Source organism: Seriola lalandi, unplaced genomic scaffold (assembly GCF_002814215.2).
Source record: "Seriola lalandi dorsalis isolate HSWRI2012SDOR001 ecotype SW California unplaced genomic scaffold, Sedor1 jcf7180002054688, whole genome shotgun sequence".
Taxonomy (NCBI): domain Eukaryota; kingdom Metazoa; phylum Chordata; class Actinopteri; order Carangiformes; family Carangidae; genus Seriola; species Seriola lalandi.
Genome location: NW_019525241.1, coordinates 2,708,512 through 2,720,158, shown reverse-complemented (window position 1 = coordinate 2,720,158; position 11,647 = coordinate 2,708,512). Strand labels below are relative to the sequence as shown.

General features: G+C 41.8%; 3 non-coding genes across 3 annotated transcripts; 2 read left to right on the top strand and 1 right to left on the bottom strand.

Annotated features, from left to right (window-relative positions):
- Positions 1-9,714: 9,714 nt before the first annotated feature.
- On the bottom strand, positions 9,715-9,797 carry trnal-cag (transfer RNA leucine (anticodon CAG)). Its single transcript has one exon. It is a non-coding gene; the product is annotated as a tRNA-Leu (tRNA).
- Positions 9,798-10,031: 234 nt separating this feature from the next.
- On the top strand, positions 10,032-10,103 carry trnaq-uug (transfer RNA glutamine (anticodon UUG)). Its single transcript has one exon. It is a non-coding gene; the product is annotated as a tRNA-Gln (tRNA).
- A 442-nt stretch (positions 10,104-10,545) lies between these two features.
- On the top strand, positions 10,546-10,617 carry trnaq-cug (transfer RNA glutamine (anticodon CUG)). Its single transcript has one exon. It is a non-coding gene; the product is annotated as a tRNA-Gln (tRNA).
- Positions 10,618-11,647: the final 1,030 nt, after the last annotated feature.

Genomic DNA, 11,647 nt, shown 5'->3' with positions numbered 1-11,647 from the left:
ACACTGGGGCAAATTATACAGTATTCATAATGTCTGCTCGTGCATCCAAATTCATTGCTGTCAAATCCAAATAATTCTTCTGGCATATAAATATTTTCTATATGCTGTATATTGAATTAATATAGTGTTGAGGACATCACCGCAGGCACAGATCATTCAGACTTTGTGTGCTCATAATCTGATACATACATGAGTGTGTGAGAGACAATGCGTGTCCCTTCTGTAAACCCTCTCTGTAGATCTATAACTGTGTTACATGAGTGAACTGATCTCAGATCTGTGTCATGACAGAAATCAGTCAGTAAACAAAGTTTTTCGGTGTGGTTGAGCACAGAGCATTAAATACTGAGTTATCCTGCTCAGTACCTGATATGACAACTAGATAGAGCCGTTGCACACAGAACCTCCGCAGTCTGTTTGCTGGACTCTCAGAAAATTACAGAGCTTGGAGGGAGGATCTTCAGCATTCGGCATTCTGCTGCTGTGTGAGTAATTGTTTTGTATTTTGGTTGCAGAAGAAAAAATACGCCAGACCATCAGCTGTGACTACAGATGCAGTGTGATTAGTCTCTGTATGACCCACAGGGTGCGGCCTCAGACATGTGGTTCTATGTTCTTCTGCCAGTATCATTGAGGCTAAAACACAAAATACAAAGGTATATTGGATAAGAGTGTCCACTTAATGGACTGTATTTAGTGCTGAAAGGAGTCTTGTAATGTACTTATGTATAAGTGTGAACAGGGACATATTTTGCTTTTTGTGACTTGCTCTGATTGAGCGGTTCTTAAGAGGCCTACCTTGAGTCCAGTCCGCCTGAGCATGCATTTTTGTTGCTACATCGCCGATTGTGAGTGAATGAGTGATAGAGTTGAGTTTGTGATGAAGTTACACCATTGGATGGCTAAGTATTGGACTTTTCCCTTTGGCTGTTGCTCTGTCAAAATGATTTGGTGCAAACATTTACTATTATGTCATCAGGGGGCATTTACAGTGAATGCACAACAGTTTTCATTTTCACCTAACATCAAATCTAACAACATTAGCTACTTTCCAGAGAAGAGTCACCAGTACTGTCCTGTGAGTGATGGGCACACCTCTCTCTCTGTGTTTACTCTGTTCAGTGGAGTGGCAGTTTGTTACCCAGACGAAGGTGGTGCACTGTGTGAGAGACAAAAAAAAAGATGATATTCTGTGGCTTTCTTTATATTTATGTTGGTTCGGTGCTTTTGTCAGACACTGTCATGGTTTTTGCAGCTTGGAAATAATTTGGAAGTGACTGATGGTTAACATCTAGTCTTAATGGTCTGGGTTTCAGTCACTATTTCAAACTGCAGAGAACAAGGAGGAGCGAATGCTGAATCCCTTGTGCAGGTGTATCATTCTTACATCATACCACTGTTTGAATATGCAGTGGCTGCCTGGTGCAATGTAGAGAGAGCACAACTCATAAAACCAGGTATCCAAAATATTGCCATTAAAATATGCTACTGACTACATACACAATAAATGCACCCACCAACTCTCTGGCCTGATGACACTACATGAAAGAATTGCTGTTTTGGAAAAATAATAGGGTTCTTTGCTCTATTTTTTAATACCTTTTCAATAATGGGGCAATTTTGGTACTGCGTCTTATTGTTAATAGCTCTTTTATGTCCTCTTTTTTAGCACTTCTTATAGGCTACTAATGACACTTATTTTAGAAAAGAGAAAAGAGAGAAGAAAGATATCAATGGAACGCTCCAGTGCACACACGATAAAACTCCTCTCTGATAGCATGAAAATCTTCACTTATGTGACCCGGTCATACACAATACCCAGAATAAACTGGAGCCAAAGGCCGTTGAACCAAAATATAGATTTATTTAGAATACACGAATACATTTAATGAACAAGCCAAGAAAATAAACAGTGGGGCTGGACTGCACCATAAGGAAGCACAGGTTATAGGATGCATCAGAAAGACAAATGATCACAAATGATGTGGGCAAATTACAAATAAACATCCACTACCATCACTGCAAACTGAAGTGAATCAAACCACTCAATAAGGCAAACATGCAACATGGCTACTCTACTACTGAGCCATGCACCTTTAACCTTAGCAAAACACCTAACAAATAATAAAAAACATAAATGGCCCATTCAATGGAATAGTTAAGCACTCAAATCTTATCTTATAACATTTTATGGAGCTCTGCCCCCTTGCCTGGGTCCTAATGCAAGCTCCTTGTTCCCATCCCTTCCACACTTACGTCTCCCTGTAGCTGCACTGCATGCTTCAAAGAGCAGACTTCGGCGTACAGCTGCTCCATTCTCCTAAGCAGTCTTGAGTCATCCATGTTGGTAAATGTCACCGGCGGCAGTTCATCCAAGTAATATTCTCCTCACCCTCATTTGTTACTTCGAGGCAGCTCTTTAAGCTGAGACCTCTCTGTGGTCCTTTATGGGAAACGCTCCGCTGCGCAGTCGGACAAAGTTCAAACAATTTTCAGTTCTTTGAGGATGATCTCATCCTGGCTTAATGTCTTCACTTTTACAGCGAGGTGGTGTGCTGTGGTGGAAAGAACATCAGACAACTGTTAACGTTGGATATAAGGTGATTTTTTTGTTAGTTTTTTTTTTTTTTTTGATCCAGTGTTGTAGCTTCCTCATATTTTGTCTGACAACACTTCAAACCATTTGTCTTTTCATCTGGACCTCTTCCCGCTACACACTCAACATCCAGTAAACATGATGTAATATGGACCAATGAGCTAACAAAATATACTATAGGTGCCAGCAGTTTGTTCAATTAATAGTGGATACTTTGAAGTGGTGACTGAGTATCTGCCAGAGGAGCTTGTCTGTGTGTTTGTGCAAATGGTGGTGCAAATGTCTATACTTTCCATTCTTTCACATGTTCCAGCTTTGTTCATACACCTGAGGGATGGATTTGGAATAAAGAAAAGTTTCACAGACTCAAGACTAATTCTTTGTTTGAAATCACTTCAAACCAACTGACTTCAAACCGACCGACAGTACAACAAAACATCTATGGATGATGATGATAATGACATGTTAATGAGGCGATTTTATTTCTGTAACATAAATCTTTTAAAATGTAATTTATCAATTTGTAAATTGTTAAAATGATTTGTTATCTGCAAACTGAATTGTCAATACGAACCCTTTTGACATTTGAATCTGATCCACTGGGGTCGTACTGAGAACAAAGGGAGCAGTGGTCCTTTGTTCTCAGTACTAAAGGATCAGAATACAAAAGCAATTTATGAAATTTTAAAAACACAGAAAATCATTAACGTCCTAATGTGAACAGGAGACACGTAATCCAGCATTTGACTCCCGTTATATCGACTTATTTCATAATAATTGCTCTGGATGAGCCTGAACGTTCCACGTGAGACATGTTGTCTTTGGCTGGGTCAGTGTTGATGAGTGATGGAATATGTGGGAAAGCCTCCACTAATTCTGTTAAGAAAATACTGCAGATAATTCACAACGAAAGAAAATATTTGATATAACCATACAATGACTTCATGTGCATTACCTTCTCTCTGAACACAGTTTTTCACAGGTCCTTTACTCCATCTGACATTTGACAGTCTGTCATACAGCGATGAATTTGTCTCATTCTGAAGCTCTGAAATCTGAAATATACAATAATATGGTGAGAGAAAAAAACAAACTGTTTATTAATGTATGTCTTGAATATAAAAGGTCCTGTATGTCCTAATGAATCTAAAGTCCAACTAACCGATTCAGTTGAACTGAGTTTGTTTGTCTAGCGCCTAATAATAACATACATTAAACATTATTATTACAAGTTTCCCAATTGAAACGCCTCAACCCTGTTCATACGATCCATCGGAGCTTCTCCTGAAATAGCATCCCCACAGCGACAGACATACCGGATCTCGGTTGTCATGGCTACAATAAAAAAACAATAAAATAAAAAAAGTTTTCTCTGTCTGTTTTGGCTGGGACACACGCACAGCACGCGTGAAAAAGGTGTGTCCGCCCTAACTCGTTAACATGGGCGCCGAAATAAGAATCAACACATTCCGCAGCTGCCACGCTCATCCAGTGTGTTCCTGGCTTAAACCCTCCTAGTTATGGCTGTTTTGGGGGCCTATTCAAACCTTTACAAAGGAATGGAAAGAGAAAAAGAGAGAAAGACAAGTGTTCACCATTCAGGGGCAAACATGAGTTAGCAGTAAAGAAAGAAACTGAGAAATAAAGAAAAGTGTAACAGCAGAGGGAAAGTCATTAATCACTGTGACTGCTCTGGACAGAACTGACTCCACCAGACACTGTGGCTCTGCACTGTGTGGATACTGTCCACACACACACACACACACACACACACACACACACACACACACACACACACACACACACACACACAGTTCATATCTCCGTCCTGGATGACCTCAGAGTGACGCCTGTTACTGGGCTCTTACATAATGACCAGGCAGACCAATCAATAATGTCCAGCACAAAGGGAAAAGTGTTGGGTGGAGCAGAGTGGCCTGATGGGAAAATGAGACCGACCTTGATCAGACCTGCCTGAGAGATGGATAGCCAAGACGGGGAAAGGATTGTCATGGCCGTCACTGAATATGACAAGGCATGCTAATTAGACATGACCGGTTAGACAGATTAACAGAGGCGGTGAACTCAGTAGTACTCAAGTTCAGAAACTAAAAAGGTCATGTTCATGTCCTTTATGACAGTTGCAGAAAACACTACACACACAGAATCCAGTGACTCTGTGTTTGAGAGTGGAAGAAAGCTCTCTGCATGTTTGCGTATATGGGTTGATATGTGTATAAGGAGAATGGAGGGAAAGAAGGAGCAGAGGTGGTGTTGGGCTCACTATATATTATTCTTCTCCTTGCTGACCGATGCTGCGCTGTGCTGTTAATTTGCCCTCATAGTAACACTTTAAACCATTAAGAAAGAAGCCTACTACAATTTTACACTGTTAAAGTTGACTGAGAGTTGTTTGCTGAAAGCTAATTCCATTTTAAAAATATATTTTAGAGTTGGTCTTAAATGACAACACAGACATGTAAAATGCTCATTTCAGGTTCTCTGGTGGAATGTCAAGCAGCCATAGTGTTGTGCAGGGTTATTATATGCCATCAAAGTGGATTGATAGCAGTTTATTTTGTAGCCTGAGAAGAAAGTAAACTCTTCAATGAAAATCTGGCTCTCCAAGATGACTTGGGTGAGAGGGTGAGTTTATTGCAGGAAATTCAGAGTAACCAGTTAACCCGCATGTCTTTGGGCTCTGGCAGGAAGCCAGAGCACCTGGGGGGGGAACCCAAACAGGCGCAAGGAGAACATGCACCACTAGTACAGTACCACTTACTGTAGGTAATGTACTGACCAAATATGACTATCTCACACAACCCCACGTCAAAAAACCCGAACTATCTCTATAACGTTGAAATTTGAACATACAAAGCAGAAGTAGCTTCAACTCACCTTTGGGCTTGTATTCTGAGCCAGTTTGGTAAACTCTAGCTTAATGTGTCTGGGGGATAATCAAACAAATAGAAAACACACTCCATTTCCACACTCTACATAATTGTTTTTCAGGGAGCCAAATGTGCTTGGCATCACCAAATGTGGAGCACATCTGTCCACAAGGCCTTCACTCAATCAGCGAGGCAACTTTGCTGAATGAAAGAGTGGCAGCAGTTGTGAGTTGTTTTTTGTTGCGCCAGTGAAGGATGCTTCTCACGGCCATCCTTTGAATCCATCTACACTTGTACATGCAAGTTTCTCCTCGGGATGCTATTATTTTCCAGAAGCAGCGTGTGGAAGAAGGCAGGAGATTAACTGAACCGTGTCTGTGTAAAAAAATATTGATTATGTTTGGAGCATTCAGAGAGGATTATTATGGACTGTGGAGAGCCTGAGTGTGTGGCTGAGGACACATTGAGATGATTACAGTCTGTTTATTTTTGGCCACAAAGACATACTCTAAATGCAGGGCCGGTAGCGCAGTGCTGTGTGTGTGTGTGCGTGTGTGCGTGCGTGTGTGCGTGTGTTTGTGTGTGTGCTGCAGGTGGACAGAGGAGGAGGGCACAGTCAGCTTTATGGGTGTGAGGAGAATCTGTGATTTCATCTCCATTCTGCATGAGGATGAAGAGACAGGAAGACACAGAGAGCTTTAAAGCGCTCCCACAGGACCTGTAGAGTCGCTGCACTCTTGCTGTTTTTTCAAATGATTCAGCTGTCAACCCGGCTGGCTCAGGATTTTACTTCATCACACAGTGAGCAGGCCTCTTTAGTGTTTTACTGTTACTCTTCATCAGGAGCAGTGACATCATTACACATTTATATTTAATCTTGGCCTGTGTTATCTTATTGGTTCTATTTAAAGGAGTTTGTTACTGACAGTTTTATGAGTCAGTGTATTTCTCAGCTTGCACTTTAAAGTGGAATTAAATAAACAAGGCCCCTGGTGTGACAGTAGTCATTCATGCCTTTAAAGGTCCCATATAGTATAAAGGTGGATGTCCATGTGTTGTTTGATTATAAAGCAGGTCTAGCTTCTATATTAATACTGTGAAAGTATCAAAGCCTCAGCCTCAGCACACAGCCTGTATTCAGAAACTGAGCCTTAAAACCAGCCGTCAGGACTTCTGTAACTTTGTGATGTCACAACAAAGCAGTCACTGCTCTCAGCCATGTCCCAAGCCCCACCCACCTGCATCCACCATCTAACCTTGCAAGATTTGGTTTCTCCGAGTGTTTACCTGAAATCTGATATATTTTTATTCAATCACATAGAAAACAGTCATCAGAAGAGGGACTCAGAGCAGATTGGGATCGTCAACCTGTTGTTACTAGAGCTCCAGAGAGAAGCCTGAGAGAGGAGATAAAACACATGAAAGTGTAAAGAATGGGACCAGAGAGAGAGAGAGAGAGAGAGAGAGAGAGAGAGAGAGAGAGAGAGAGAGAGAGAGAGAGAGAGAGAGAGAGAGAGAGAGAGACAGAGAGACAGAGAGAGAGAGACTCTGCTCTCTAGAACGATTTAGTATAATTAGTTTTGCTCTCACTCCTCTGAACTGGACACATCAGGTTCTCTCTGCCCAGACAAACTGGTTTTATCCCTCTTCTTTTCAGCCCATCTCATCGCTTCCTCCCTTGTTCATTAGATGGTTCACAGTGGAGGGCGGCTGACTGACAGCTAATATTCACGGCTCTGACATTCATTCCACTATTCTCTGCTCTCTCCTGGATCCCTATGTTCCTGAGGAGGAAGAACAAAGAGGATTTTTCCATTGGCCAGTTGATTTCTTAAAGTTTTTGTCCTTCATCCATGGCAGCGGCTTCAAAAATTACACCATACTCCAGGTTTCCCAAGAGCTTGTGAATCTCTCACCGACCTTGGTTGTCACTGGGAAGTTTTCATTAAGAGGCCTTTTGGGTGCCGAGCAGGGAGTGGAGAGAGCTGCTGTGTGGCTCTGCTTGTGGATGTGTTTTAATCTGTGGACTCCAGAGACTGTTCAAACTAACATCTTACTTCCAAAAAGAACAAACACATTTATATTTAAACACCGTGATTCTTGTGCAGAAGTGTAAGACTTGACAAGCAGCGAGCTACTTATTATGCACCGAGAGGAGCAGCACAAAGCCTTGGGGATCAGGGCTGTTTAAGGAGTTCACTGCAAACTTTTCAGATCAGCTTGAAGGAAATTCAGTGAAGGTCTTACACTGAAAAATATATGCAGTGCAGCTGCTGTAAGGCACATTTATGTCATGCTGAGTGACTTTCTTTTTTTTTTATTTTTTTTATCAAAAAGTAAATCGTCTTTGAGTAAATCTCAGGTAAGATGATGCCACACAGATGTAAATGTAGTCATTATTTAATGCTTTATGTATAGTGAAGAGTAAATTAAGTATACATAGGGAGGGAAGGAAGGAGGAACTACAAAAATAGACCCATGGTTCTGGCTGCTTTCTTCTGACCTCTTACCTACACTGGGTATTTTTGGTAATTTCAAACATTTTATTCAAAAACAGCACTGATTTATTATCTAGCAACAACTTGAAATCATTTTGCCTTCAGTAGACATGTGTTTTCATAGTCCTAACAAGACAGAAAAAAACGTATGTGGGTGAAAGTCGTAATACAGAAAAATAAGACAAAGAATTAAATAAAATTAGAATTACCACCTCGTGGTTGTCTGTCTCCACCACTCAGACCAGTTTCAGATTACATCCATGTTTATCCAGGGTCATATAAAATATGAACCATTTGTGTAAAGTTTTGACATAATTTCTCTGAAGTCTTGAATAATGGATAAAAAGAGTTTTCTGAGATCACTTTGACCTTTGACCACCAAAGTCTAATAAGTTCATCCTTGTGTCCAACTGAAGGTTTTCTACCAACTTTGCAGAAATTCCCTCAAGGTGTTACAGAAATATTGCATTCGCAAAGCTAAAACCATTTTTTGTGAGGTCCTCATGACCTTTGACCACTAAAATCTAATCAGTTCATCCTTGAGTCCTAGTGAATGTTTGTGCGAAATTTGAAGAAGTTCTGTCAAGGCATTACTGAGATATTGTGTCCATGAGAATGGGACAGAGCAATTGAGCTGAATGTGTCAGCTGAATGCACACAGCTCATTATCAGAATGAAGACGCTTAAAGATTTGTACTTATCGGATTGGATGGTTTACAATTCAATGCCACGACAGAAATCACAAACAACATTGAGGAGTCACAATATGCTATAAGTAGCCAAACACAAAAGAAAGAGGCAAAGCTCATCAGTAGCCAAGTCGACAAGGACATATGAGATCATTCTCTTATTGTCAAAGTCAAACACAATGAAGTGGATGTGCTTTAACTCTAACTGTCTCTGTGTTTACAGTCTTGGATGAAACACTGATGCACAGCTGGTTTTAGAAAACTTGAAACTGTCTTCTCATGTGATGAGGGCTAATGTGAGGTCTCTAGCACCGTCCAGTGGTCACTGCCTAGAATACACACAGGCACTTTTTGTACAGCCATCATATTAACCCCTTTATCCACAGCTCCTCAGATGTGGTGGATTGGTCTTTGTCTCTCTTTTTTTTGCACTTTTTTTGCACTTTTTTCCTGTTTTGTTTTTCAGTATCCATGCAGTAGATATTGACAGCACTTTCTGGCAACATGTCAGCCTTGTGCACTTCGTTGCTGGTTGTCACTTACAGAGCAAGTCTATAAGTCTTTATCCTGATTTACTGACCTTCGGTATGATCTCTGCTTTGTGTGGCAGGCAGCTAAAAGCAGCCCTGACATCCCTCTGCTACACACTAAAGTGCTCATGGCACGTCCTCAGCGAGCTGGGTAGGGTTCACTTGACTTCGCTCTGTTTAAGAAATGAAAGCCCTAAATGACTACATATTGAAATGTCTAAACAGCTCATCAGTGTACGATCCCACCCTATTTCCAGGTGCGCCAGGCACTGCTAGGCTCATACGTGCCCAAGTGCTCATGGCACATCCTTAGCAAACTGGGCAAGGAACACTTGACTTCACTCTGTATCGTGCTGGCGGAGTAAGAAATGAAAGCCCTAAATACTACGTCTTGAAACGCCTAAACAGGTAATCTGTGCATGCGGAAAACAGGAACTCAAGAACTCAACTATCTTGGACAAATGCCTCTATAATGTTACAGTAAAGATGCTGCTCCAGTGAAAATGTTCATGTCAGAAGTGGGATTCGAACTCACGCCTCCAGAGGAGACTGCGACCTGAACGCAGCGCCTTAGACCGCTCGGCCATCCTGACTACATGAGCCCTCATTGACACCACTTTCCGCAAAAATGTCAGCCATGTTCACTTTGTTGCTGGTTGTCACTTATAGAGCAAGTCTATAAGCACTTTATCCTGATTTACTGACCTTCGGTTTGATCTCTTCTTTGTGTGGAGGGCAGCTAAAAGCAGCCCTGACATCCCTCTCCCCAGCAAGGTTTTATTCCTGCGCCTGGGTCACTCTGAGGTATTCTGAATGATCACTCAAGTGGTTCCATGGTGTAATGGTTAGCACTCTGGACTTTGAATCCAGTGATCTGAGTTCAAATCTCGGTGGAACCTAACTTAAAGCATACAGACTTGTTGTTTAAGATATCCATGCGACAATGTCTCTGTTTCATCTGATCACAAGTGGACAGCTACAAGTACAAGTGTAAACATAACCAACGCATTGTGCATTTATTTAAGATATGAGAACAAACCACATTCCAAGGTGTTCTCCACATCCCTTCAGCAATGTGAACACAAATGTGTCCTGCATCGCCTAATTAACTGATGTCCCCTACCACAGGCTTTAATCCCAACACTCTGAATGCCTTTAAAGTCTTCTATCACTAAACCCTGAATTTCTGCCTTTCATTTGTTCCACTTATTTTCAGCAATAATGTCACAAACTTGTCACAAGGTTGATACTAATTGCGATGCATAATCTTGGTGGTTCATGTGTGGAAGTGTCCCACTATACTCTGCTATGCTATACTATACTATAGTCTGATACAGTCGTGGTTCCATGGTGTAATGGTTAGCACTCTGGACTCTGAATCCAGCGATCCGAGTTCAAATCTCGGTGGGACCTGGTTTTGAGAAGTTGTACAGGCACTAATGTGGCAGTTAACAGCAGATGGTTATGGATCAACGTATGACCGATAAAGCAGGTCACTATTATACGTGTAGAATATGACAATCATAAGATCTTTGAAACGTAAAAGGTGACAAGACCTCAAAATGTTTCCCCAGGACCTTCCAGGTGTTGCCCTCTACACCAAGACAGGGGAGCTCACAAAGGGAGGAGTGCACCTTCCCATCTAGAGATGTGCCAGAGGCTCTACATCGTTGGAGTCTTTTCACCTCCACTTAAACCACTTCATACCAGGTTTGTGTCTGTTAGACTTCTTTGTTCATGTTTTGTATTGTGTAATCCAAGAATATTTCATTATTACATTTTTAATAATGTATTTCTAGGGACTGGTGCCAACCAGATTGACCTGTTGGAAGGACTGCACAGGTGGAACCAGGACCGTGGTGCTGCAGCCCTATCCTCTGGACCATCTGCTCTACGCAGCTATTCTGGTGACCTGCTTCACTGCGTGAACGAAAATTACCAGAAGCTGTTTGGCAGGAAGGTGGCACCACAGTTCTGCCTGCCCTCCCGTTACACTGGTAAGCACTTGTGAACTCATTGGTAATGTAACTCAGTTTTAAAATCCTTTATTAATTTTATAAACATTTGTAAATGAATCACTTTATGCATATCGTTTCAGGAGAGCTCATCGGGGTGCAGTATCTGTTCCGACAGACTGGTCAGGCGCTGCAGGATATGCACCCTGATTCAGAGGAGACGGCTCAGCTCATCGAGCAGCATGATGTGGAGGACAAAATAGAGGAAGATGTGGGATTCTCTGATATCTCAAATGAACGCACAGTGCTGGAGGTCCCTCATGCTCAATCCTCTCTAACTCAAGGTGGCCATATGGATATCTTTCTGAGGTGGCCTGCAGCGTCTCCTCCACAGCTCCCGGTCCATCCACCCTGCCTCCTGGCACATCCACCCTGGCTTCCAGCACTCTGCCCTGTACTTCATCTTCTGTAGCTGGAGTTGATATTCA